Genomic DNA, 27,672 nt, shown 5'->3' with positions numbered 1-27,672 from the left:
ATTAGGTCCCCACAAAAAAATTGGCATATTAAAGTATTGCTTTGTTTACCTCCAGCCCACTGTATGTGAATTATATTTCTGTTAAATTGATACCATTCCCCACTCATTGATGAATTGTGTGTTAAGAATGTCACTGGAACTTAATCTAGAACTAACACATTTAACTTAATTCTTTACACACATTTCGGTCAGGAGACACAAATAAGGAATACAAGATGTTATTTTTTTTTAATGCTGCTTACAATATAGTGGTTTAAACAGTGCAATGTATTGTCTCAGTGGACACACCCATAAGCATACTTTCCTGAAATGTGTTTAATACATACAGTACATACATACACATCATCCATGCAAGTTTGTGATATATTGTGGATATATCACAAACTGCAAATATATATTAAATGATTAATCATTAAATTCATAATTTGCTGTAACATATAAAACAGCAACAGAAAAAGGTGCTATTCCTCTGTGAGATCAGAAATGTTTTTTTTTTTAAATGGACCCACAATTCTAATTTGACCTATCTATATATATATATATATATATATATATATATATATATATATATATATATTCAGCAGGTTGAACCACAGTGAACATGTAATATAATAAAGCTGGAATCAATAATATAAAGATTGTCAGTTCAGTAAAAAGGTTGTACATTATGTTCAGAGTGCATATCAATTCCTCAAAGCAGTTGTTCTTAGGAGATAAAATCGATGTGCTGTGGGGATCAGATGAGACAGTGAGAGATCACTGGTGACAGAAGTATTCTGGCAGGAGCTCAGAGGCCTAGTCCCTTTTGAAAAAAAGGACTGAAGTCAAACTAAATCCCACTATGGTCCTTGCAAAATGGAACACGCTGGCCACAAATAGACTGCAAATATGTTCTTTCAGTTTGCTCGTCATGGTTGTTCAACCATAAACATCATAATTATGCATTGTGCCATCCTGCAATTCCTGCTAAATGAGCAAGCTCAGTAAATCTGGTATATGTTTATATTAGAGTCAGTATTTCACGACTTATGTTGCTGTTGGAGAGATTTGTTTTTTGTTCTCTTTATCTTGAAAAAGGAAATTTGATCCACAACTATCAGCCAATAAAGTTCTCAAAAGAATTGCTTTACATTGTTTGGGTCAGCAGGTTTTGAGACAAAATACAACTCAATTGGTTTATTTTATGAACACCTATTATACGACATAGATAAGTTGGAGCCTCTTCATTTAGGGCTTGAAATATAAGACATAGGACATGGAATAACCATCGATTTATCAGAATTTAACATTCCAGGCCCTTTCATTGATTTTAGAATAAGGAGCATTTCATTTATATAGTACCAGGCATATAGAGTAAATGGTATCATCATTATCCATTGGGTAAAAAAATAAATATAAATAATAATGCTAATTCCATTTCCTGGGCCTGTATAAAGTGGGTAAATCGTAAAACAACTTCTAAATGAGATTCATTATTTGCCCCATAGAGGCTGTGGATCAGGAAGATAAGCTGTATAAAGTAAATTAATCTCAGCATGCCTTTATTCTAGGGAGCACTATAGAGATTATAAATATATATATATATATATATATATATATTGGTTGGTACTTTATTAAGCTACGGGGCATTCACAGTAGATACTAGTGGCTTATTTTTTTTACAAGGGTATACAAACTGGAGTATCTGATCTGTGTACAGCTATGCTGCAGGCCATAGACAGCAAGTAAGTATTACTGTTCCTGGTAAACAAATAACTTTGTGTCATAAAGCCAAGCCCTCTGGCCCTTGTTTTTGTGAGCTGGATTTCTGGATTAGATCCCTGTTCTCACTTTTGGGCCAAGATCTAAACTCTACACCAGAGATGAGCCAAGGTTTTAGATTATTTCACCAGAGGTCATTTTCATCAGCAAAATCGATAGCGATTGTTTCCTCAAAAGGGTGGAACGAAGAGAAAATAAATATTACTGCTGAGCATTTGTCTTGTACCAATATAGTTTAGTACTGTTTATAGTGGGTGTTTTATGGCTCCAACCATATCACACAACTCAGTTAAATTCTCTCAAAAGTGCAGTAAATTGGTATTAACAACATCAGAGACAGCGGTTTAAAAGCATTGTCTACATCAGATTTTTGGAGTGATGTCAAATTGCAGTTACACTGTAGTTACTGTACACTCCAGTTTAACTGAAGTTACAGTACCATTTTATACACTAATGAATTATGTATTTATTTGTTTCCATTTGTTGGCTTGGCAAGCCTGAACCTCAGTGAAAAAAGGAATTGAATTTGTATTATAAAACGTCTCAGTTTCACTCTGGTTTTCAGATCCCTTCTGCTGCCAATTTGCAGCTCCAAGGCAAACACTTCTGAACACAAATTAATTCCCAGCACAGGCATCTATTCCCGGCGTTTAAAAAAAAAAAAAGGTATTAAAACCCTTATGATTATGCTTAAATGTTTCTTCTAACATTTCTTCTAACATACATACAATTTTGAAGACTTTGGATTCCTGATACAGTTCAAATTTAAGCTCCATTACCATTGTTTGTGCTGTAAGGTTGAACTATAACTATTTCACAAGATCTGCACAAATAATACTGACATGTTCTATTTTATATAGAAAGTGCTTTATTTCATGATCTTGACATTTTGACTCTAATAAAACATAATTTCAATTAATGCATGTGTCTGCACTACAGCCTTGTTCATTTCTGACAAATCCCTTTTGTATTAGCTGATTTCAAACAGAGATCCATTGTTCTTGTGCAATTAGCAAAGCTTAACAGAGCTGGAGCTCGGCAGAGAGATTAATTGAGTATCTGATCGTTCTTTAGAATATATATATATATATATAAAAACTGTTTTCTGCACTATAATCATAGTCAGCTTATATAAAAGAATAAGATCTTATTAGAATTCACAAATGGACATAAATGTAAGATTTAAGCTTGGAAACTTTCACATTGGTTATTTCTCCACAAGTGTTTGAAATGTTCTTTCATATCCCAGAAGAGTTTTATATGCTGCAAGTTAGTGAAGCACTTGGCTAATGTTTGTTTTGTTTGTTTGTTTTTTCACTAAATTATTTCCCTTGTGGTTGCTATGGGGTACATAATGGAAGGATAAGAACGGCAGGTTAGTTTGTACTGTCTTTTTAGCCTTTTCTGCTTCTTCTCTGTTTTGCACCTGGCTAAATGTATAAAACTGATATTTCAGAATCACTTTATAAAATGCACAAACAAATTATTTTTAGTATTATTGAATCACGTGTTATATATAGGCAAATACATGACATTTTGTATAACAAATCTATAAAAAAAATAATAAAGAAAGAAACCACACTATCCCAATGACCTCCTGAATTGTTTATCAGGCAAGTTAATTGTATTTGATGCAAGATGTTGAGAAGCAGGCAAAATCTCCTGTAGTACAACTGGAAATCCTCTCATCTCAAAGTCAAAATTTAAGGCTGTCAGATGTATGGCTGTCACTGATTTATTTGTTTGTTTTTTGTTTGTTTTGTTTTCAATCCGTTTATTCTAAATTCATGTTACTTCTCACTAAACGGCTGCCAAAATAAAGCACAGATTTTTTGTCTTCAACTTTGATTTGCAGGCTGTTCTCTGCATCTGCAGCAACTCTTGGTTACATAACTGCACAGCACTGTTTAAAACACAACTCTGTCATTAATTCTGAGGTTCACACTGTCTACTGAATCTATAACTTTTACGTAAACCCCTTGAAGGAAATGACAACTTTTGTAAGTGCACTTTGATTTTATTTATTTATTTTTTTAAATTTAATATTCAGCAATTGTTTTTTTAATCTTTTTTTTCTCCCAATTTGGAATAGCCCATTATTTTTAAGCTCAAATCACTGCTACCACTCCCGCGCTGACTTGGGAGCGGTGAAGACGAACACATATGTCCTCCGAAGCGTGTGCCGTCAACCGACCACTTCTTCACACTGCAGGCCCACCATGCAGCCATCTCAGAGCTAGTGTCGGAGGACGCAGCTCTGGGCAGCTTACAGGCAAGCCTGCAGGTGCCCAGCCAGACTATAGGGGTCGCTGGTGCGCGGCGAGCCGAGGACACCCTGGCCGACCTAAGCCCTCCACCCCCAGGCAGCGCTCGGCCAATTGTGCGCCACCCCCTGGGGACTCCCATTCACGGTCGGCAGTGGAATAGCCTGGACTTGAACCGGTGACGTCCAGGCTATAGGGCGCATCCTGCACTCCACGTGGAGCGCCTTTACTGGATGCGCCACTAGGGAGCCCCCATGCACTTTGATTTATAAAAATCATTGTTAATATTGATATTGGGATATGAGTTTGAAATGTCATTTAGTATATAACCATCTGCTATAAAAAGGATTTAACTACATTACCATTTTATATGCGCTGAATTGCAAAATGAGTTTTGATATTCTGTACTGCAGGTGCAAAATAAGTTTGAATTGCAGTGTGCTTTCCAATTTTGCTCATCAATGTGGATGATTAGAGATGAATTAACTACTTTAAATATATAGATGGAGTTCATTTAAATCTCTCAGAGTTGATCTTTTTAATCACTTAATGAGGTCGAAATGAACTCCTTATGACTTAGTTTAAGTAGCTTCAAATTACATTGTTACCATTTCCGTTAATGATAACGGATAATGAAACTTGCAGTGTTCTGAGTATTTCAGAGTGTTGTTTCTCAAATATAGAGTTTTATTGGTTGTCTTTTTCCTAGGAAAGTGCTCTGAATTGTTTTACAAAGCCCATCAACTTATCACTTCTAATTTCTCTTGCGCTTTGCCATTCCAGTACTGGATTTTCATAGCTGCCTGCAGCACCCCTTGACCCCTCTAAAAAGCCAAAACAATCATATTGTGATCTCCGACTGGACAGCAAAATAGATTGTATGAACATAGTGCTAGGCTATCACTAATTGAAGTATTACTCAAACTACCCTGCAGCAAGACAAAATGGGTTCAGGGAGGGATCAGACTAAAGGGACACAACTGATAGCCATAAACTGAATGAGAAAAAAAAAACCTGGCAGCTTCAATCAGTTGCTGTGCTTTTCAAATAAAAAATAAATAAAAGTGCAATATCTGAGCAACAACACTCTTTACAATTACCTGAAAAAAATGCTGAAAAATGAAAATAAGAACGATTGCAAATATCATAAAAAGGAAAGGGAAGGAAAACTGTTTAAATGTAATTTTAAGCTACTTATTTTAAATATAAAGTTATAATGCCATATTACACTCATTGAAAACAGTATAGCTGTACATCTTCCCAGAGTCTAATTCTCCTTGAGTGCTTTTAAAGCAGATCACTTGCTTTCCCCAAGCCAGCATACCTTCAAATATAATGCAAAGCTGGTATTTTGAAGTCGAAAGTATAAAGACGTCCATGATATCTGGTACCTGCATCCAGAGATCTTCAGAAACTGTCAGCTAGCTGAGGAAACAACAGTCACAGCATATTAATAAGCAATGATTCGGTTTATGTTTGTAATTCCGTTCCTGACAAGGTGACAAGTGTTTTGAAGAGTTGCATAAGGTGCTTCGTCAGAGTGAGATAAGCTCTCCTAATGTACATAAAAAAGATAAATATGAAACATATTTCTAACCTCTTTTGAAAACAGCTGGCCATATATCTTTGTGACAGTAAGCAAGTCGTTTAATTATTTATTTTTCTGGTGATTAGATCTTTAAGCATTAAAATGAAGTGCTACACATAACTGAATACTGTCATACACATATAAATGTAGCTGGATTCTGTAAACCTTGATTGCATAACACTAACCTAACATTCATCACTAAGAGACAAAATAAACAAAAAAAAAACAATTTTCTCCTTTGGAATTTGGATAACAAAATGCTTGCATGTTGCTACTGCCTTTGGTGATACTGTCAGATCTCATAAGCTAATCAATACCCGGCCTGTTCTGGAGATCTACAGTAGTAGCTTTATTCTTTTTTTTTTTCTTTTACTATGTCTTTGTAGAGCAGCCCTCCACTCCACGTTGAACTGTCTGATAAGCAGACAGAGTTAGGCTCAGCTCCTGCAAAACAAACTCAACAGATACAACATAGTGTGTACACAAAGGAACCAGTCCTCTCACCACCCACGTGCTAGCCTCCTCCTTGAAGCTAATCAGCAGGTTTATATACAACTTGTGGAAGACAGAAAGGCTATGATTGGCCATGTTTAACAAGGTTATTAAGGAAACATTCCATGCCAATCTAGCCCTCTGTTCTCAACAGCTTTGAATAAAAAAAATAAAAAAAACGTCCTAATTGTGCACAGCAGGCCATCCCAAGTCTACCACAGTCCTAATGCCTGCCTGTATAGTTCTGGATGTAGACTCCATTACAGTAAGACATTTCTTGCTTTTTGAAGAGGTATTATTTTCGTATGATGTCTTATGTTGTGAGATGCGTCTGATATACATACAGTCAATATTTGTTTTGCGTGTCTCACAAACACTTTTTATGGCTTTCTTTTTGCACACAAAGAACCTGCTGTTTTATTATACAAGCAATACTAGATCATCCTGTAAGAGGACAGGGCTTTTTTATCTTAACAAAAGTATGATATGTTTCGTTTGGCTTGTGATGCTAAAAAACGCTTATTTTTTGTGTTATTTTTTTTGTTTGTGCCACGTCTTCCTTTCCTTTCGTTAAATAAAAATAATCTAATCCTATATATATATATATATATATATATATATATATATATATATATATTGAAATAAACATTAAAGCACTATATGGTCACATTCTGAGTGACAATTAAGGCCAGATTTTTTTTATTACCCCCACCAACTTCCGGATGAAATCATACAAGTACAAACTGTAAGTGACACATTAGCTATGCGTATTTTGGGGTTTCACAGTTGCTAAGATTAGGTTTTAAGAGTGGAGTAGAGGACAGAGAACAGTCTGGTTTGTACAGTATTGTAACAGCCCCATATTCCCAGCACTTAGTTAATGCAAGACCTGGACCCCAGGAATAACGGTGTCTTAATTAAAACATGTGTTATCATCTCCATCTTTTGTCACAGCATAGTAAGTGACTGAACTAATACCAGCTAGTTTTGAAGCAGAGAACAAAATGTATTATAATTTCCTTTAGTATTATTCAGCATCCTGGGCAGCTTGGTTTAAACACTGAAATGTTAATTATACTTCCAAATCCTGTGTCTTGTCTGTAACTCGGCATGTATTACGATATCTGTTAATGCTCACTTTTAAAGTTATTAGCCTTCAAGCAGCTTTGTAATGTCTTTGTTTATAAATAATATAAACTGCAAACAAATGACGTCACCCATTTGTAGTTGACTAGAATTTAAAGGCTGCAATTATAATCAGTGCACTCCACCTTGCTCCTATTTCGAACCTACTATGTTAGTGGGTAGGATAAATGCATTCTTGTGAAAATGTATGACATAATCAGTGTTCCTAAGGTGAGGTTGAGCCTACAATAAAACCAACTGTGTGATAATCCACAATTCTTAATACAAAATATTTACAAAAATAAATAAATCATAGGGAATAACCCCTTTTGAACTTTATCCTCATATTATTCAATCCATTGTCAGAACTCAATTAAATTCTACAGGAGAAAACGTGCATCCAACTGTACATAATTACTGAGGCCGTAAGTCCATCATGAGGTTTGCTATTCTAAACCATGAGAGTGAAGCTCAAGTACTTTACCAACGCCACCAGCAGGGTTTATTATGTAGCAGGACTAATAATGTTATTCACTATAATACATGATGCTATAACTGTAACACATAAGAAGAGCTTTAACCTGGGTATTCTTCTTCTTCTTCTTCTTCTTCTTCTTCTTCTTCTTCTTCTTATTTAAATAAAGTTTGAAATTCAACTAACTAAATCTGAAAATAGCACATGGAACAGTAAATCAAACAACAAAAATATGTTCTTCAGAAAACTCTATTGACATGACTTTTAAAATAATAGTAATAGTTAAAGAAAACAATCTGCTAGGTGTGCCCAGTCCCAGATGCGTATTCCCCAATACATGATCCAAGCAGGTAAAAGTGGATCTACAGCCCTAATATCATGAGCATGCAAAACACGTTCTTTACCCCATTCAGCTGCAGGAACCTGTAGTTTCACTTCTAAACTTAGGAAGAATCGTGATTGTTGTATTACTGCAAAGCTCTCATTTGTTACAGTCTAAATCTAAATCCTTAAGCCAGGGGTGTCAAACTCAGTTCCTGGAGGGCCACAGTGTCTTCTGGCTTTCGTTCTACCCAAGCTCTCAATTACTTAATTGGTCTAATTATTTGATTAACTGGACACATTTAACACTTCTCTTCAGGCCTCAAAATGCTTCAGAGGTAGTGTACCTTGAATCAAGGGCATTTTTAAAACCATCAACTGTAAAAAAGACCTTGAAAAATATTAAATATGTCAAATTGAACAAATAATTAGATCAATTATGTTAATTGAAAGCTTAAGTTTAAATGAAAACCAGAAGACCCTGCAGCCCATGAGGACTGGAGTTTGACACCCCTGCCTTAAGCATTCACAAGCAACTCAATTCAAATCTTTATATGGTAGTATTTATTTAAACACAGAGTATGCTATACTGTATAGCATAAATTTGCAAAAGGAGGGAGTAAATGTTTGCTTTACTGCTACTCCTGAGACTAGCATGCTTAGCCCCGTCCCCCAGTAAGATTTTTGTTGCAAAAATAAATGGCATTTGAAGACAAACAACAAATCTTTCTAATTAACCAGACAACCTTGTGCCTGTGTATGTCATTAGAACCCTCACAACATACATGCCACATTAAAAATGTGAGTTGTAAGTTCAATAGGGGACATTTTAGAAAACATGTTTAAGAAGAAAAAAACTGCTATCCACAGATGAAAAACTTTAATCTTTACTCCATGTGATTTTAAAGCTATCAACAAGTCTACCAACCTGCTAGCAATGATTCAAAAGGACTGGTTTAAAATTCCTTACCCTTGCTGGAATTTCTAACAGGGAAGTGATTTGCAATTTTAAATGATCTTTTTGTGAAGCATTTTCATATAACTACATTACATTTGTCGAAGTATATCTAAATAGGCTACATTTTTCATCTAATACTCTTTGATTTGGTTTATTGATTTAAGAACACCAGCCTTCTTGCACTCATTGCCAGCAGCATCTTTAACAGATTCGGAATAAGCTTGGCAGGTGCATACATCTGAGTGGCAACTTGGCTAATTCTGCTCAGCTTTTTCAAATTTATTAACCCCAATAATATGTGGTAGTAAAATGTTTTTAGTTGGTAATGATTAACACAGCAGCAAAAAGATGATAAAAAAACAAAAAAACAATTACCTCAGTGTGGCACGAGAACAATGCATCAATATTTAATAAGTTTAAATATTACATTTTTTAAGATTTTTTTTTTTTACATATAAATGTATCACTGCTTTAGTGTTCTGGCACCTTTCAGCAAAGAAATATGATTCTCATAATGTTATGCCTCCAAGAATACTGCTCTAATTATATTACTACATACAATAAACAGCAATTTAATAGAAACCAACTGTCATCACGAGTGTTTTCAGTGCTTTGAAGCCTCGTGTAGAGAAAGGACTAAATGATGTGGTAATACATTAAAAAGCAATTAAAAATCATGACACTTAACCAGTAAAAGAAATACCAGTTAAGAAAATAACCCACTACAGTCACCTTTTACTGGTGAAGTATTTAAAAACAAAAACAAGTCTGTAATGTGTATTTATTAGATCCTTTGGAATAATTACAGATGCTTTTTCCGCTTGTGGTTTTACTTATTTTTTTTTAAGCTACAATTGATAAACTTCGACTACTAATTTGACTACTGATAAGAACATGATCATAGTTATTTACACTGTAAACCACTGTGGGTGTGCACAGAGCTGAATCATAAAACATACCGAATGTGGAGATGACTTATTTGGGCACATTACAAGAATGCTTGCCTTAGATTCAGGGAGACAGTGGGTTAGAGGTGTTTGTTGGGGGTGGTGGTGTTTGCAAAGCATGGCAGTTACTGCATTGCAAGTTGTACATTTCCTATTAATCTTGACTGATTATGAACTGTGAAGAAACATGGGCATTATCTGATCCGCCTCTAGCAAGAGCTGCTTGAAAATAAAAAGATGGAAGACTGGATCTTCTCTGCAAGCTTACAGGGCTTAACTCTGAACAGAACAAAGGTAGATATGTATAAAAACACATGTATTCCTTTTGTTTGAAGAGCAATGTAGCGCAGGCCCAAAGCAAAAGTCTCCCATAGTGGGGTAGGAATATTTTTCATTGTCATTAGATCAGGTATTATACAATACAGCAGATGTTTGCTCCTATATTTATTTTAAAACAAAATGACCTCTCTTTTATTCAGAATCTACAAGAGAACAGTGTTGTATATCCAAGATTGTATGTTAGCAAGGCAACTAGAAAGCAAGAACACTGTTGGAGGAATACTCGACAGAAAAAATAGAATGGATCAGATACTCGTTAGGTAACTTACAGAGTATAAATAGAAGCTCCTTCAGGACTCACCTCACCACCAATGGAAGAAGAACATTCGCCATTTCAAACACATTGTCAATGGTGATGGATACATGATTGAACCCAAGAGACCAACATTAGTCGACAAATGGCCCACTAGAATAAAGACCAACATATATCAAAGACAGCTGTAATATCCTCTGATATACCTGGGCTAACTGCAGTGGCATTATTAAGATGTTGACACTTTTGCACTAAGACCTGTTGTGTGACTACTCATTTGACATAAGCCTTTAAATTGCAATGACAAGGAAATCAATTTGGATCACTATCAGTCTATATTTTATGTCTTGGAAAAGTTTAAAAATATCTGCAATTATTCACAGTGGTTCTAATTGAAATTATTCAAATGCTGGGTTTTTGTAGATCTAATATCACTATTTGTTATTGAATATAATAATATTAATAAACAGGTGCAGTAAGTAAACCAATCCTGTGTGATAGCACCAGCAGGTTAAGCAAAGCATTACAGAGCAGTGGTATTTAGATACGCCTGTGTTTAGATAATTAAAACAGACCATCTCTTAAAGAGAGCTTTGTATTATCTACACTTTCCTAATATTCTTACCTGTTTGATGTACAATGATATGCATTGTATATATTTCTCTATTATTGTTTCTGCTTAGATCATTATTTGCATTATTATTCAAGGAAAAAAAATTGCCTCTGGGAAAAAAACCCTCCCCAAGGCTGATTGTGAGAAAATGAGTTTGAGAAAATGTGGATTTAATTAAATACTTGAGCAAATGCTTTCAAGATATGCTTCATTTGCTACCCATCACTGATCTACTGAGCCACCCAACCTCCTCCTATATCAGTCCACCAAAAAGGTAATAATCCTACATGTCATCCTTTAATTGTCTTTTCCATAAACTGTTTGACCTTCATTCCTTCATGTCCCCAAAATGGCCCTCATTTTCATCAGCATGTGATGTAGCATGCGTCTAATTGCAGTCAAAAGAAAAAACAGTGTTGTGTTGACAATCAAACATCCTTAGATTCCACAGACATTTCATATTCTTGGCACACAGTGTGGCCAGGAGAATGAGTCAATTAATATTCAAAAGCATCTCAACACTCATTTGAAGCTGTAAATGGATGAAAAGATTACGGTGTTCTCTGCAACATCATGGTTTATTTTTATTTTTTATGTGTAATAGGGATTTGTACTTGGGAGAAAGAGCTTGTCAGCTGACAGATGGCAGTGTATTAAGTTAAACTGTATATTGTATGTGAACTACAATACAATACAATACAATATGTTCTTAAATCCCAGGGTGCTTTACAACAAAAAGTAATGGCTAACAACCCAGCCTAACAGTAAGCACGAGAAAACAGATACGTCTTTAAACCTGACTTAAAAGATTCAATTTTAGCCGCAGCTCTAACATCACTTGGAATAGAGTTCCAGAGATGGGGTGGGCAACAACTAAAAGCTCTTCCTCCTCCTGATTTTAAGTGACTGCGAGGGATGACCAAAAGATCAGCACTTGCTGACCGTAGAGTGCGACTGGGAGTATAAGGTACAATCAGATCCTGCAGATACAAAGGCCCCGATTCATGAAGGGCTTTATAAGTAAGAAGCAGGATCTTAAAATCAATCCTGAATTTAATACTTAGCCAGTGCAGTGCAAATGCGGAAAAAAATCATAGATAAATTAGGGGTTTCCAAGTGCAAACTGCCTTTGAGAAATTGAGTAAGTTTATATGTAAAGCAAGGTCACATCTGGTTTTTACCCATAAAAAGCCTATCACAGAAAAACAGGGTTACATTGTGAACTTCCCAGTATTAAAACAAATGTAATCCTCATAGTTTACTTCAGTCTACCATCGTGAAATCCTTAGAAAACATAACACAGTATGCTGAATTTAAATTTAAAAGCAACGTAAGGCATTTGTACATACTAGCATCACGCACTGTAATGAACCTCCTCTTACTGGCTCATGCAGTAATAATATTTATATCAGTGTAAGACATGTACTTACCTCACGACAACGGATTTTGCTCTTAAGTTGAATGACAAGACACTCTTTGAACCGTGAGGTTAGTGGTTTGTGTACCATTCAATTCACTGGGCTGATATGTCAGTTCATTGCAGTGGTACCTTACCTCCATCCTGCAGATGAGATGTTAAATCAACGTCCTATTGTAAGTGACAGTTCACAGCCTACCTCTGTAAAGCACTTTGTGATGGTGGTCCACTATGAAAGATGCCGTATAAAAATAAAGATATTATTATTAATATGATTTATTATTATTATTATTATTATTATTATTATTATTATTATTATTATTATTATTATTATTATGATTATGGGAACTACTCTGACCCCTGTGGTTGAAACAGAGCAGTTAATGCCCATGTTCATTGCACTGTAAACTGTAGCATGTGAGACACGTGATGCTCTCTAAAGTCACGTCTGAGGTTGAAGCTCCCTGAGTCTGGAGATTTCCTTCTAGTGGCTGATGAGGACTTACCTCTACAGAGCCTGCTCTTTAATTGAATGGTGGCACATTCATCTTTGACCAGCACGGTTAGCAGTTCACATTGAGTGCTTGCTTCTCTATTCAAGTCAATAGGCTCAGATGCCAAGCTATTTCCACGACACATTTCCATGGAAAATCAGTCCAAAAAAAACAACAAATCTGCAGAACTGTTTTCAGAACAAAACATAAATAAATACCATTTAAGAAAAAGCAATTTTTCTAATCTAAATGAATTAGCATTATTTATTAGATGTGGGATTATAGGCGCCCGTAGAAGTGGTTCAGATTTAATACTGTCTTAGCAAAGCAATTAACAAAATCACACGTCCACCTTTGCTATTCCACAGAGTGAGTACGTTTGCATACTGAAAAAGGTCAGAGAAATATTTAACAGCCATTCGTTCATGATAATTTAGTGTGGAGTCTATTGTCTGGATACCCCTCTTCCTGTGCTGTTCATTTTTATCCACTAATGTTGACAGTGCTATCAGAAGACCCTTTTTTTAACTCACTATCTATCTCTATACCCTGTACATAAATAAAACAAAATTACAGGATTTTGTATTGCAGTCATTTTTTTTTCTAATTATTGAAAAAACTGTTAGATACAGTACTACAGTACTTGTCATTACAAAATGATATGATTTTTTTTTTTTTTCATGTCTATGCATCTATAAAATTACTAAGCTGGCTATAGTGTTTAATAATTATATTTTATTTTTTTGAGTTACCTAGCTGGGCAATGTATGAACAGTTTATGATGAACTGTTTGTTTACTCTATGGATAAATTAGTAGCAACTTCAAAGTATTATTATTATTATTATTATTATTATTATTATTATTATTATTATTATTAGTAGTAGTAGTAGTCCTATTTAAGGTCCGTTTGACGGGACTACACCAGCTGTCCATAGACAGCTGGACAAAAATACTAATTAGCACCCTCTATGGGTGCTAAAAAAGACGAACCTTAACTGATTTAACAAAAAAAACGGTCAAAAAGGACTGTAAATTAAATAAGCAAAACCAAAGGGGAGGTGGTAATTATTATTATTAGTAGTAGTAGTAGTAGTATTATTATTATTATTTTCCCCTGGCAGCTGTTTTCAGATTAGTATTTGGAGATGGATTGTTACCAGTAGGTTTAGTCTCTGGCAGCGTTCACAGCTGGGCTTTCCTTCAGGTAGAGCTTTCCCTGCTGGAAAAACTGTTGAAACAGAAAATGTTCCACAAGGTCAATGGTGGTCAAATTGTCCACCTTGTAAATTCTTTTTTTTTTTTCTTTATTCTGGAAATAATTTGTGAGAGAAACAATTGCTTCTTGAAATATAGTCTGTTAGAGCTTACAGGCCATTGAATTGGTCTACATACAGTATTAGGGTCCAAGCTATTTTCGTGCCTATAACTCTAACTATAAAGGTTACAGGTGCATGTCAGACTTTAAAGGTATAAATGTAAAACATTGTCAGGATGTTAACAATGAAAAGAATAATTACAGGTACAATATTTAAATGGTTATAGCAACGTGTATATTTTTCGGAACCCCAGTACTTACTCTTAAACTCTAGTGCAAGCTAGTCTGAGTAAAAGTATTTATTTGTACTTATAACAAGACCATTAAGGACCACAATGTTGCTGAATTCTTAGTGACGAGAAAAGCCAGAAATCCAGTTTTAACTAGTAATATTAACCAAAACAAAAACTGTCCCAGTGTACAAATAGTTCTTTTCACTATTAATATGTTTTGAATATTTTTACTGTCTCTGATTTGGTAGTTTTTCTTGCTTCAGTGTGCAGTACCTAAATTTTAAAGTAAAAGATTAAAGTTCTCTTTCCCTTTTTAAAAAAAAAAAACATTTTGAAGTAAACCTGACTAGAGTAAATCTAACAAGTGTGAAGTAAATCTGACTAAAGGGCATGTTTATGATGAGAACAGTTTGATTGGTTGAAATATGATGGCATTACATACTGTTGCCTTTTGCTGCCAAAATCAGTTGTTGCTGTTTTTAAACAGCCAACAGGATAGATGTACCTTTAAAAATGTATGAAAAAACAACCAGTAATGACACTGCCACAAGGAGTTCAGGGAAAATCAAGCGATCAGAAGTTCCCTGGATTGAATCCCAGTAGCAGTAGGGATCACTGTATTTGTATTTGCACTTCCGTGAGAGGGAAAAATCGTCCGCAGTAGCCCACACTGGTCAATCGCTGGATGAGGCCAGGGGCAGACCAATCAGGCTAAACTCTGTCCTCCGGTTCAGTAGCTTAGCAACATTCAGTTCAACGGTTGAAAACAATCGTCTTTGTCATTATTATTCAGATGTATTTTTTCTACTGTTTTGCATGCTGATCTCGCTTTTCATTCTACAGTGTGACCCCCCCCCCCCCTGATGAGAATAACAGCAGCTCAGAGCTTTGTGGAGTTTGCGGTTTAGCTTTGTCTCAGGAGACCTGATTCAGGGCTGACTGGCTGGAAATAAACCTAGTGCAGGACTTTGCAGAGTCTGGAAAACAGCAGCAAAGGTGAAACACAGAGGGAAGAGGCATGTTATAACCTCAATTTAAAGACAATAGCAAATACATTGCCATGTTTTACCTGACAAGGACAACATTTTGAAATGTTCTCAGAAAACTTGCTTGACACGGTAGTCAATGTACTGTGATAGAGATTTTTAAGTATAGGTAAAATGTACATAAAATAAAAAAGTTAGATTTATTAAAATAGAGTTAATTGTGTATGTTACTCTAAAGTAACTGTAAAATGGTTTGTATAGCGTGCACAGAGTTAATTTGAATGCAAAATTAGTTAAAAAACTATTCTGTGCTGCAGCATTGAAAGTGGTACTCATATATATTGATCTCAGCTGTGCTGTCCTAGCCTATTCTTTTTTTTTAAATTTAGTAATCAATTATTTTATTATTTTCTCCCAACTTGCCAAATCCAATTATTTTTAGGCTCAGCTCACCGCTACCACCCCTGCGCTGACTCGGGAGTGGCGAAGACGAACACACGCTGTCCTCCGAAGCGTTTGCCGTCAGCCGACCGCTTTTTTTTCACACTGCAGACTCACCTTGCAGCCACCTCAGAGCTACAGCGTCAGAGGACAACACAGCTCTGGGCAGCTAACACGCAAGCCCGCAGGTGCCCAGCCAGACTACAGGGGTGCCTTTACCAGATGCGCCACTCGGGAGCTCCCCCTAGCCTATTATTCTTAAACAGAATTCATACTGATTTAAAGGAGCTTCGAACCCAGGCAAACTCTTCACACATAGGCCAGTTAGACATTAACAACAGAGTTGGTCTGTAAAATGAGAAAAAAGTGGTGGACCGTTAAAATGACTAAACATTAAAAAGTAAGGAAATGAAAGCCTTGGTCACCACTCCTTTAGGGATCATTTGGCATCTTGATACTTTGCAGTGTGAAATCACTTGCTGAGTGAAACCTGTGGTTAATAAGAGAAAGTAATTTGAGGATGTAGGCTTTTAGAATTCTCTATTTTTAACTAATGAATAATATTTTTGATAGTGGCAGACCAACTTGTAAATACTCAGCCCAGCCACTTGTTCCACACCGTAATCTTTTTTGGAGCAGAATTCCTCTTTAATTTTCTGTAAGCATCAATAATTGCTGTCAAACTTCGTTTTCTTAGTTATCTGGTTTAACAACATATTTAAAAGCCTGGAGCTCACTTCTCCATGAATGAAATCTGTTTCAAAGAACTGGACTTGCAAAGATTCCTCTGCAGCCTAGTGATACATTTCTTGTCAAAGCCCATCAGCTGATATGACTTCATAATGGCTACATCTCTATTTCCCGTGTTAGAAAAAATAAAATCAAATGCATGCTTTTATTGCACTTGAGCATGGTCAGATTTGATCTATCGATCTATAATATTTAATAATGCAAACAATTATGTAAACATACGTATAATAGCATTTATACATAATACAATTAAAACACTATTTGAACTCTGGTGGATTTAAGTACCATAGTTTCTAAACACAAGTACAGTTATTCAAACAGGGACCTTTTTGCATTTTGCTTTACTATTTAATATTGATTTGTACAATTTATTTAGAGCTGCCACAGTTAAGTTCAACTGTGTCGTCAAATGAAAATCCTGCAGTTTCAAATACTACATTCTATGAACTAAGGTGAAAATATTTCTCCCGGTTCACAAGTACAGTTCAAAGTACATGCTAGTATTCCTGCGTGATATTTATTTTTTGATTATGTGGGAGTCATCAAGAATCCATTGCTTTGGAACAGAAAGTGGACATGATACAGTTGCTCAGCGCTGAAGAACAATGCGTGGAGACTTGGATTTCAATTCAGGTTTTTGACCATCATTTTTTTTTTCTCTTTTAATCAAAAATAATTTGTGCAGCTCTGTGGTGGGATGCATCAATTACTTCCAGTTGCAATTGCTCTAGTGCTTTAGAAAATTGTTGTTTTTAATTTTGCATATGAAACAGATTTGAATTAACAAGATCCCAAATTATCAAAAAATTTGAAGCATGGTAATATTATTCACACAAAAAGCTACACAGCATGGTGAGACAAGGCGCAACATGGTGTGACACTGAAGTGTATTTGCTCTGAAGGCTGCATTATTCAACAAGCTGTACATCAGGGCTCTTTAACTGGCGCCCCGCCGCCCGCATCCGGCCCGCAAGGGACAACCACGTGGCCCACCGACCGTCAGCAAATTTATAAATATGGAAAATAAATAAGCAAAATATGGAAAAGAAAAAAAAACAAACAGTAACATCATAAATCAATTTTATGATGTTACTGTCAAGCCAGTTCCATTGAGTTCTGTATATAAATGTATTTTTTGGGAATTCGATGTTTAACAAGCTTTACCGATTAACATCAAAATGTAGCAAGCCTAATTATAGTATACTATTAATATGTCACATACATTTTAAAATGTCTGTAATGACACTCTGTTAAATGTTCACACTGTTCTATTTTTAAAAGTATTATTCATATGGTAAAACGTTCCTTGTTCAATATACTAATATTACGCTATATAATATTTATTATATTGCTTAAAAATGTGCAGAGTAAAATATTCTGGCTTGTCTACTCCTAACTTTTTTCCAATCTAGCCCCCTTGCTGTCAATTGCATAAATAAGGAGTCGACATCTAGATCTTTGAGGAAGCACTGAAGGGACAGAACTCCCTATGCCCTAGTTTTGTGCAGTTTAATAGATTATCACTGTTCATTTCAAATAAGCTCAAGAAGTTTACTTACCAGACTGTTGCAGAGGGCAAGCACCCAGCACACTAGTGTATGTTTCCTATTTCTTGATGTTCCAGTCTACAGCTGAAATATCCATAATCTTCAGGTTCACAACTGCATGGATCTCTGGAACTGTAGGTCCTTTTTTCCATTAATAGAAAATAAAAAAAAAGTACATTTACTCAAAGCCGATCTAAAAAAAAACAAAACAGTGCATTTCTGTGTTATGTTACACTGAAGTGTTTTTTTTTTCATAATTTCAGGCTGAAAAGGCCTTTATAGTTATTTGTGTTCTGCAAAGCAAAAATAAGTACAGTAATGCTTTGTAATGTGTCAGGAATTCAAATGTACATAGGTATGAACTTGAATATGATTTAATTATAATTAGGGCTGTCAAGTGATTAAAAAAAATGAATCGTGATTAATCTTGAGACTAAATAATTATCCCAGTTAATCTTGGTTTTAATCTCATATTTAATTAATACAATTACTGCATCCATCTCATTTAAGTTTGTTTTTATTACTGATGCTATTATTATTATTATCATCATCATCATCATCCAAAAAACAACCCAGCATAAAAACCCTATTTTCCTATTGCTGGATTCTGGATCCTATTGGTTGGTCCCTCTTTATAGTTTTATATTTAATTACAATCCAGCATTTGTTGTTAAATTGTTTGATCCAACTGCTAAATCACAGTGGAGTCAGTTGATTACACACCTTACTGCATTTAAAATTGCAGTTTCCTTTACTCATAAACTGATGTTTTTCATTGCCGTTTAAATAATAATAATCATTTAAAATTATCTTTTATTAATAACTTGAAATTGCCTACATAAAATAAAACATTGACTGAGTAACGGTTCTATCTATATTGTAAATAATATTGTTTAAAATAAATGTGGTTATTGAAATAAAACAAAGCTACAATGTTAACGGGTCTGCAGTCGGTAATGCAACAGCACTGGTTATAGTATTGTACTTAGCTTGATTCATGGGTTTGCAGCGATCCTGAATTTCTAAAAGAGTACTCTGTCAAAACTGACAGGTTTCATTTGTTGTTGCATTGTTGTTGTCTGTAGCAGAAGAACAACTAAAAAGTGTATTTTGAGAAGTGAAAGCATGTTTAGCAGCATGCAGGTGCTACAGCAGACTAGATGCACTTCTGTGATACTGAAACACACTTTGAGAGTAGATACAAGTAACCCTTTTTCTATCCAATGAACCGTCAGTTTTTAAAAAATAAACTTCCCATTCACAAGTCCTTCAGTTTGACTGCTTTCCTACATAATGCGGTTCCGTGACATTATATATTCAAACGATGACTACACTCATTCAATCCTGGCATGCACTCAAGTGTATTGAAATGGTGCCGCAGGAAATTAATTATGGTATGTTAAGAAGGACAAGACAGAGGAGTGCGATTAACGTGTGTTAAAAAAATCTCCCAAAAAATAAACATGTTAATCACAGAAGTTATAATGCATTCACAGGAAGTGAACATCAATTCCCGATACATTCCACCCATTCTCAATTATTCTAAACCATTACCCAGTAACCTTAATTCATCACAAACTGTCACTTATTTGACAGTGCCACCCAGGAATGTGATGTGTGAGATGAATGTGCTTATTGGAGAGGGTCAACTGAAACTAAAGAATACAAAATCTCAGTCCTTGACTATGTTCATCTTTTATTTCTCCACAGATGAAGGAAATGCAGCCACAGAGATGGTATTACACATAGTTTTGGGGGAAATTATGTAGAAAAATTAAGACATGCTTTCCTCAAAGATTATGCAAGGGAAAGATGTGTGCTCAAGATTTGGTTTGGCAGAACAAAGGACAAAAGAAAAAGAGGCTTTTCAGGACAGGCGTTTTACCAGATTGTTTTTCATTGATCTTCACTCAAGCTGCCAAAACCAGTAGGCTTTGTTTATTCAACACCTGGTTTTCTGGATTGGAGTAGAACTGGTAGCCAGGCTTAATTGTAGGAGTGAACTGTCAAGGAGCGGTCCCAAGAGGTCTTGGAAGAATCACTTAATTCTTTCTTTATTTTTGGCTGACGGCTGGGAAAGAAAAACAAAAAAAAAAAAAAAAAACAAGCAGACCCTTTAACGTACATAATTTGTGAAAGGCAGAATGTAAGTTTCATTTGTCTTGAAGCAATGTAGTCAACTGCTTTTTCATAAAGACTACTCCTGTTAGAGTGCTGCCATTCTTCTAAACAAGATAAATCAACAAGTCTCCTGAAGAACAGTCGTCTTCTCCCAGCCCTGGAGATAAATAGAAGCACAGAGAAGCCATCTATTATGTGAGAGCAGCCGGCGTGATAATGACCCTTTCAGCCCGGCTTCCTTGACAGGTAAAGGTACCGCTGCCATAGTAATAAAGGCTTATGAATTGTGCCTCATGTGCACTGTTGCTATGGAAGGATTTTAAAACTATGAAGGAATGTCTCTAACTTTCAGCACTTAGGCTTTGTGATAGCATTACAGAAAGATGAAGATGCCTTTGACAAAGCTGCAAGCTGGTCTCTTACCTTTCAAGCATAACCTGCAGTAAAATATATCACATCATCTATTGTTAGATACAGTTTGTGGTTTTTCTCAAGTATTCTGATTAGTTCAGGTTTTGAAAAAGAAAGAAATTCAGGTGAAATAAGAGGGTAACTGATAGTTGAACGACTTTCACCAAACTCACTAAATGCATACTATTTTACACTCTTAACCAATAACTATAGGATATCTAAGCCTACCAATTCTGGCTCTTGCCTTGTAGACATGGTATAAACGATGATGGATCTAAATACTGCTGCCGTTTAGAAGATACAAACAGGACCTCCTATGTACCAAGAAAACCATCAGTGCATGTGAGTCTTGTATTTTTCTCATAAATATAATAAAACAATGTCCCAATTTAGTGACAGAAATAGCAGCTGTATGTAGATCTGCTGTAGATCAATTGAATAAACCCCATAAACCCCCTACTGTACACAATTATGCTCACCACTCAGGTTTCTATCTGGTTTACCCGTCATGTGGCTGCCCTCTCCGTTTCCTGCCTCCCCCAACAGCTGGCCTCACTCCATAGGGAGGCTGACTTTGTCTCTTTCCTGCCTCACTGGCATTCCCTGCACTGCCAGCATATCAATTTATATCATATTAACATTTCGAGGTGGCACCAGGTGCTCTATTAGGAATGAGGCCGTGGGTCAATTGTACTGTAGCGGTATTCAATAAATCATGCTTCATTATGTACGGGTAGTATCCTTTCTGAATATTCATTTTCATTCAGATTCCACCCAAGAAAAGACGTTTCTTTACAATAACATCTAAAAGCCTCAGATTTTAAACTAAAGATTAAAAGGGCTGATATATAGATGGTAGCAGTGCTGAGACATGTTTCTGTGGTTTAGTTAGCTTGAATTTTATCTGATACTAATAATAATAACATACATGATGCCATTTTATATTTAATGGGCAGTGTGTTTGTTTTGTTAATACCAATTCATTGATTTCAGTTTTTAAATATCACAAAACCAATAAAACAATGGTGAGTGACTGCAGTTAAAACACTGACTGGTGTCTATTAGATATGGTGTGGGATGATAAGAATGTAGTGTGTTGCAATTACATCATGCTGATTTTCCACAAAGACAACTCTTTTGCGTCTCATCTTTAGGGTTCTGGGTCATTAGAACTGTCCTATATTGAGTTTTACACTGCTTCAAAACCAAAGCAAAGAAACAGTCTAGTGTTTGGCCATTTAACCCTTAAGTACTAGGGAGAAGTGACCTGAATGACAACAACAAAAAACATTCAAGAACCAGAGAGCGCCTTTCATGCTAATCACAAAGCCCTTTACCTCAATTATTAAGGTACCATAATCTACAGAGAATTTTGACAATATAATACTTACCTTTGTTTCCTATACGTATTGTTAATGAACACAAAAAATGCTGTCTTTTTATAATCCTGGGCTGACTTATTTGGAGTTAAATTAAGGCCAGAAGTGTATCTTTTTATTAATGAATGGTAATGCAAACCCACTTCACCAGTTCTCTCATTATCCTTAGACACCTAGTGCTGGAGATGAGACAGGAACATGAAATCCATTATATTGTGCTGCTGATATACGGTAGTATATGAATGAATGAGACCTACAATCCTGCCTCTGGGTTTCAAATTATCTCAAACACATGATAAATCCAGGAGGGACACTGTCTATCCTGCATACTCATCACAAGCATCTGTTCCTGAAGCCAGCAGGAAACCCGAAAGAAACTGAAGCTACAGAGGTGTTTTTAACCACACATTCGTTCCACACTAACTTCTCCTTAATTCACAACTTCAAACACTCAATCATAAGTTAACTATACAAATGTTTCGACTAAAGCTTTCATACTGAAAAGTCACATAATTTGGCAAATCCACAGTATCTTTATGCCATAAAATAAATCTGAATGCAGGCATTTGGAATAACCCTCCATATGCCAGCGTTCAAAATCAAGACACTGTTTACAATACATGCCATTGCACTTGCTATGAATATTTTAAAAAGACTGTTTACTTTTAACTTTTGGTACAAGTATATTTACTTCTGTTAAATAAAATAATGTATTTATCCATAATGCTGGGACGAAATGTGAGAACAATTCTACCAAGTAGAATGGGGTTAAAGTGTAAATACATATCTTTAATGTAGTTTGCATTTCCATTAATGTCCTAATGTAGAAAAAGAGAGCAAGAAAGAGAAAGAAAGAAAAAGAGAGCAATCAAGAGAGCCCTGCATTCCACTGGGGTAATCCGAGCCCCACAGGAAATGTCACCATTAAGGTGAATAGAAGGTCCATGAGTCAAACACGTGACTTCACTAAAATAAACCATCATACCTCATCACCCACCTTTGGCACGCCACCGTTGAGCATTTTTTGAACAAGAGCAACATCCTGAAACGGTCTCTCTTAACAAAAGTTTTCAGTATGAAAGGTAGACAGACAACACATTCATTTCAGATACAGTATGTAAAAGAAACACTTGACCAAATATTGTGTGTGTGTGGGTTTGTGTATATACACACACACACACATACATACATTAACTGTACACCCTTGCTATTTTGTGAAGCTTAAATAACCTTATTTGGTTCAGGGGGGGTCAACTAGAGTGGTGTATTCACTGTTGACCCAGTCATACAGCCATTGTTGTCCTTTGGATAACCTCATATTCTCCTATTCTTTTTATAGCCAGGAGTTGAAATGTTTGAAAGCTGTCTTCATTCCACTCTAACTGCCTGACCCACTGGTGAATTAAATATATGCTGTAATTAATGGATAGATGACTCTAATCCAGCAAGGCTTCTGAACTGTTTGTGTGTTTCTTGGGCAAGTCAGCTGTATGAAATATGTAATTGTACCTGACAATACAGGAATGTTCATTTCAAACTCCTTATAATTGTCCCAAATAGAAGTCAGCTGCTGCCATTTCCTGATGGAAATGTGCAGAATGTTTTTCCTGCTGGACCAATCCCAAGTCAAACAGTCTTTCCTGTCAGTTTTAAGAAGAGAGAGAGAGAGAGAGAGAGAGAGAGAGAGAGAGAGAGAGAGAGAGAGAGAGAGAGAGAGAGAGAGAGAGAGAAAGAAAGAATATTTACTTTGGCGATTTGCAGATTGTTGTCATACACCATTAACCCTTGTTCACCGCCTAAATAGATTGGAATGTGGGGGAAGACATCAGAAGAGTCTGTTCTTTAACAGCGTCTGATATGAATATCCAATCTGAAATATGTCAGTTTACAACTCGCAAACACTGAGAATGCTTATAAAAATGATCCAGGCATTATCAAAATTTACCAAAATAATATAATATCTGACTATAACTGGGGAAGAAATAGAACGAGATATTGATGGTAATCTACAGTAGCTCTTCTAGGGAGCTAAGTGTGCAGTAATGTCCTGCTACTTGCAAGTTATTTGTCTCAGCTGAATGCGCACCAAGAGACAAAGGCAAAGCGCAGCCTGAGGCCTGTTTTGATTTGGTCAATGGTAACTGAAAACATTGTTATTTTTCTTATATAATGACATGCCGGTAGCGCTAAGCCAAAACAATTAGAACAATTCTATATTCAAAGCTCAAAATGCATTCAAAAGACAAAGGTAATGTATTACTTAACACTTGAATTTTCATTGAAACGACTATTACTCTATGTTAATTATTCCATTTCAAACCAGGCTTACAAGGACAGTCTGGCTGTCAGTAGACTGGATAAGCAGAGTTCTTAGAATGGTGAATAACAGTGCATTGATGGTACTGTAAGATTGACTTAATTTGTTTATTAGCTAAATAGGAAAGTTTTGAGACAAAAGGTCAACGGTACTTGGTTGAACAATAATGACCATGGGGATTTGAGTATGGAAAGTCATTCATTCTTCATCAAACACCTAATCCAATACTAATTACCACAGTACCCTGACAAATATATTTACTAATTAGATGGAAGCAGACATAACCTGAAACCTGACCACAATGAATTCCATTCACTAATCAATGCAGATGCTTTGTGTCATTTGTAAAAGTAGTATCTTAATTACTCAGTGGTTATAGGCACTCCAGGCATGTGAAACAGTACTGATTATTAAGTGAGGTGTCCCCCCCCCCCACCACAAACCAACCCTGCAGTCTAGACGCTAGAGTATGAAAGCCAAAGAAATGAAAAGGAGAAGCCATTTCAGGACCACTGGCAATAATCCAGATGAGAATGCAATAAATAAATGGAGTGCAGTGAGGTAAATGCACCCCTATTCAGCAGCTGCAATGATTGAGGGGTGCTGTAGGAATTCATTTTCTCTGCTTCGTTCCACAGTCTGCCATTTGAAAAACATTTCAGCAATAAGAGAAAAGCACCTGCCGTGTTCTGTATTATTCACCCCGTAGTGAAAAACAACAGACCAGCAACGATTAATAGAACTTAACTCTAACCAGTGACTTTTAATATTGACATATGCGTTATACAGTTACATAGACATTGTGGTACCAATGTCCTAAGCTGCAAACCTTGCTGCTAAGGTTTTGATATCTATGTTTAGCTTATTAAGTGCGTTTTGTTCACTTTCTAGTCTTGCTGTTAATAGAACTACCATTACTTAATATTGCTGTATATTTTTTTTCAATAATCTTCTAGTAATTAACAATGTGTGTTGTATTCATCTGCATTTTCAATGTATGTTAAAAACAGCATATTATTGTTAAAGGTGTTGTTTTGTTAAAGACATTTATCTCTTTTTTGAAAGACAAAACTATCTGAAGTAAACTGAGTAAAATAATTCAAGGTCTCCTAAGCTCTTTCAAGTTGTTTGTTGGATTTAATTAAAAACCAGAACAAACTTGATACCAAATCTCCCATGAGACTTGAGAGCTGAACATGAATAAATGCAAGATTTTACAGGAAGCAAAAAGATGATCCTCTTAGTATCTGGCACAAACATAATAATTATATAGTTTCAGTGAATAGGAAACAATCACACTGACAAAAGAGCACCATGTGGTGACTGCTCTGTCTGACTATTGGCGTATGTTATTTACAATGCTAGGTTATTAAAACATTTACTATGAAAGGACTAGGTGTTCTGTCCTGAATATTTGAATTTATTAACATTTGTATTAGTGAGTATTTGTGAATACCTACGTTTTATTATTAAGTTGTCGTCAAAAGTGTACATACCCCAAATATTGATACATTGGGTTATGTAAACTTTTGATAACTTTTACGCTTTGTTAAATAGGACGCCGGTGGACGACAAAGAAACAAAAGTGTCATATTTTAGTATATCGGTGAGAATTATTATTTTAAAAAAAATGCTTCCAAAATAATTTTATACAAAAACTATGCTGGATTGTGTTTTTCCCAGTTATTGTATTGTTAAACCATTTAGTTATTGGTTTCGTTTCAAACATGCTTTAACACACCCTTTTTGTTGTTTGTTTTTATTGTTATTTAAATAAATATGTTGATTGTACACATGATTAGCTTAAAAGCACGTAATAGTTTTTTTTTTTTTTTTTAGAACAATGTCTGACAACCACTGCAAGAAAGCAGAGCTCTTAGCGCTGTGGGGTGAAACTCAAATCCAGAGTGCACCACTAAGCAGAAACACACGCAATACATACATATACAGAGAAATAGCAGCAGGTTTGGCGAACCAAGGATTTGAAAGGACCCCCTACCAATGCAGCAAGCACATCAAACTCCTTAAACAATGATATGAAAACTAAAGACATTAACAAAGTCAGTGGGAATTGACAACACCAGTCGGTTCTATGAAGAAGGAACAAAATGTTTTGAATTACAAACAATTTAGATAGTGTGTCTATATAACAAATTATTGTTATTTATTCGTTTGCAGTTGTAGTATTTGTAACAAGGCTAATTTTTAAAAAAATACAATTTGTTAATTGCAATTTTATACAGTAAATGTTTTTTCTCCGGTATTCCTGTGGCTGCTTAGCATATTTTAACTAAAAAATAAAGGACTTATGCATCATACAATTATGTGTATATACAAGGTGAGACAATAAATATTGGTGAAGAAACAGAAAAGAGTTGTTTTGAAAACATATATAGCCGTCAATATATACAGGAAATGTATTGTTGCCTCATACAGAAAGTTGTGAAAACAAAGTTTACGCCACGGCGCAGACCTGCGTTTCTTTTCTATCAGTTGTTGTTGTCGTTGCTGCTCTCTCTTTTGTGCTCTCTGTCGCCTTCGTTTGTTGATAATGTTGACCCATTTTCCTCTCAGACTAAGATAAGTATATCTATTTTTTTAAGATAAGTCCCCGCAATATGAACAGGACACTGGACTGTTTGTTTGTAATACCACTGCCTATTCCGCATTTATGGTTTGGGGAAGGGAAAACTCGTCATCCCTTCAGTGGTCGTTATGACATCACCGACCACGTATTGTAATTTAGATGGTATGCGCGCGCATTTGGACCTAAGACGGCTCAGGGCACAACCGCAGTGTAAATGCTACGTGAAAAATGATAAGAATCTCTGCGATCAGTCGGACCTGAGTCGGCTTAAGTCCGAGGTGTTAGTGTAAACGCAGCACTGGATACAAAAACTGCTGCAGACGTCAGCATCATTGGGGTGATGAATGCTGCAATAGCAGAGGCAGAACAGGCCCTCAGCAACCTCAGTAACATCTGGAGACGAGACATGACATTTATAACGCTGCTGTGTCTCCACTGCTGTTCTATGCAGCAGAGACAGTCTTAAATAGTTTAAACTGTTCACCAGGAGGTGAGAGGATTAAGCTTTGCAGGTGTTCTGTGGTCTCCCTTGGTGTA

General features: G+C 35.7%; 1 long non-coding RNA gene across 4 annotated transcripts; it reads right to left on the bottom strand.

Moving 5' to 3' along the window:
• Window positions 1–585: 585 nt before the first annotated feature.
• LOC117425935 (uncharacterized) lies at window positions 586–27,260 on the bottom strand. Of its 4 annotated transcripts, none has more exons than XR_009307925.1 (6): window positions 27,022–27,260; window positions 23,741–23,871; window positions 20,206–20,391; window positions 18,333–18,461; window positions 13,060–14,276; window positions 586–12,697 (listed from the first exon to the last, which is right to left on the bottom strand). It is a non-coding gene; the product is annotated as an uncharacterized LOC117425935 (long non-coding RNA). The 4 variants fall into 4 exon arrangements; XR_004548047.3 differs by having other exon boundaries at window positions 586–13,235; window positions 14,206–14,276; XR_009307924.1 differs by having other exon boundaries at window positions 586–14,276; window positions 20,206–20,598.
• Between the last annotated feature and the right edge of the window lie 412 nt (window positions 27,261–27,672).

This window comes from Acipenser ruthenus, chromosome 20 (genome assembly GCF_902713425.1).
Source record: "Acipenser ruthenus chromosome 20, fAciRut3.2 maternal haplotype, whole genome shotgun sequence".
Taxonomy (NCBI): domain Eukaryota; kingdom Metazoa; phylum Chordata; class Actinopteri; order Acipenseriformes; family Acipenseridae; genus Acipenser; species Acipenser ruthenus.
Note: the sequence above shows the minus strand (reverse complement) of the source record. Positions and strands in the feature narration are given on the sequence as shown.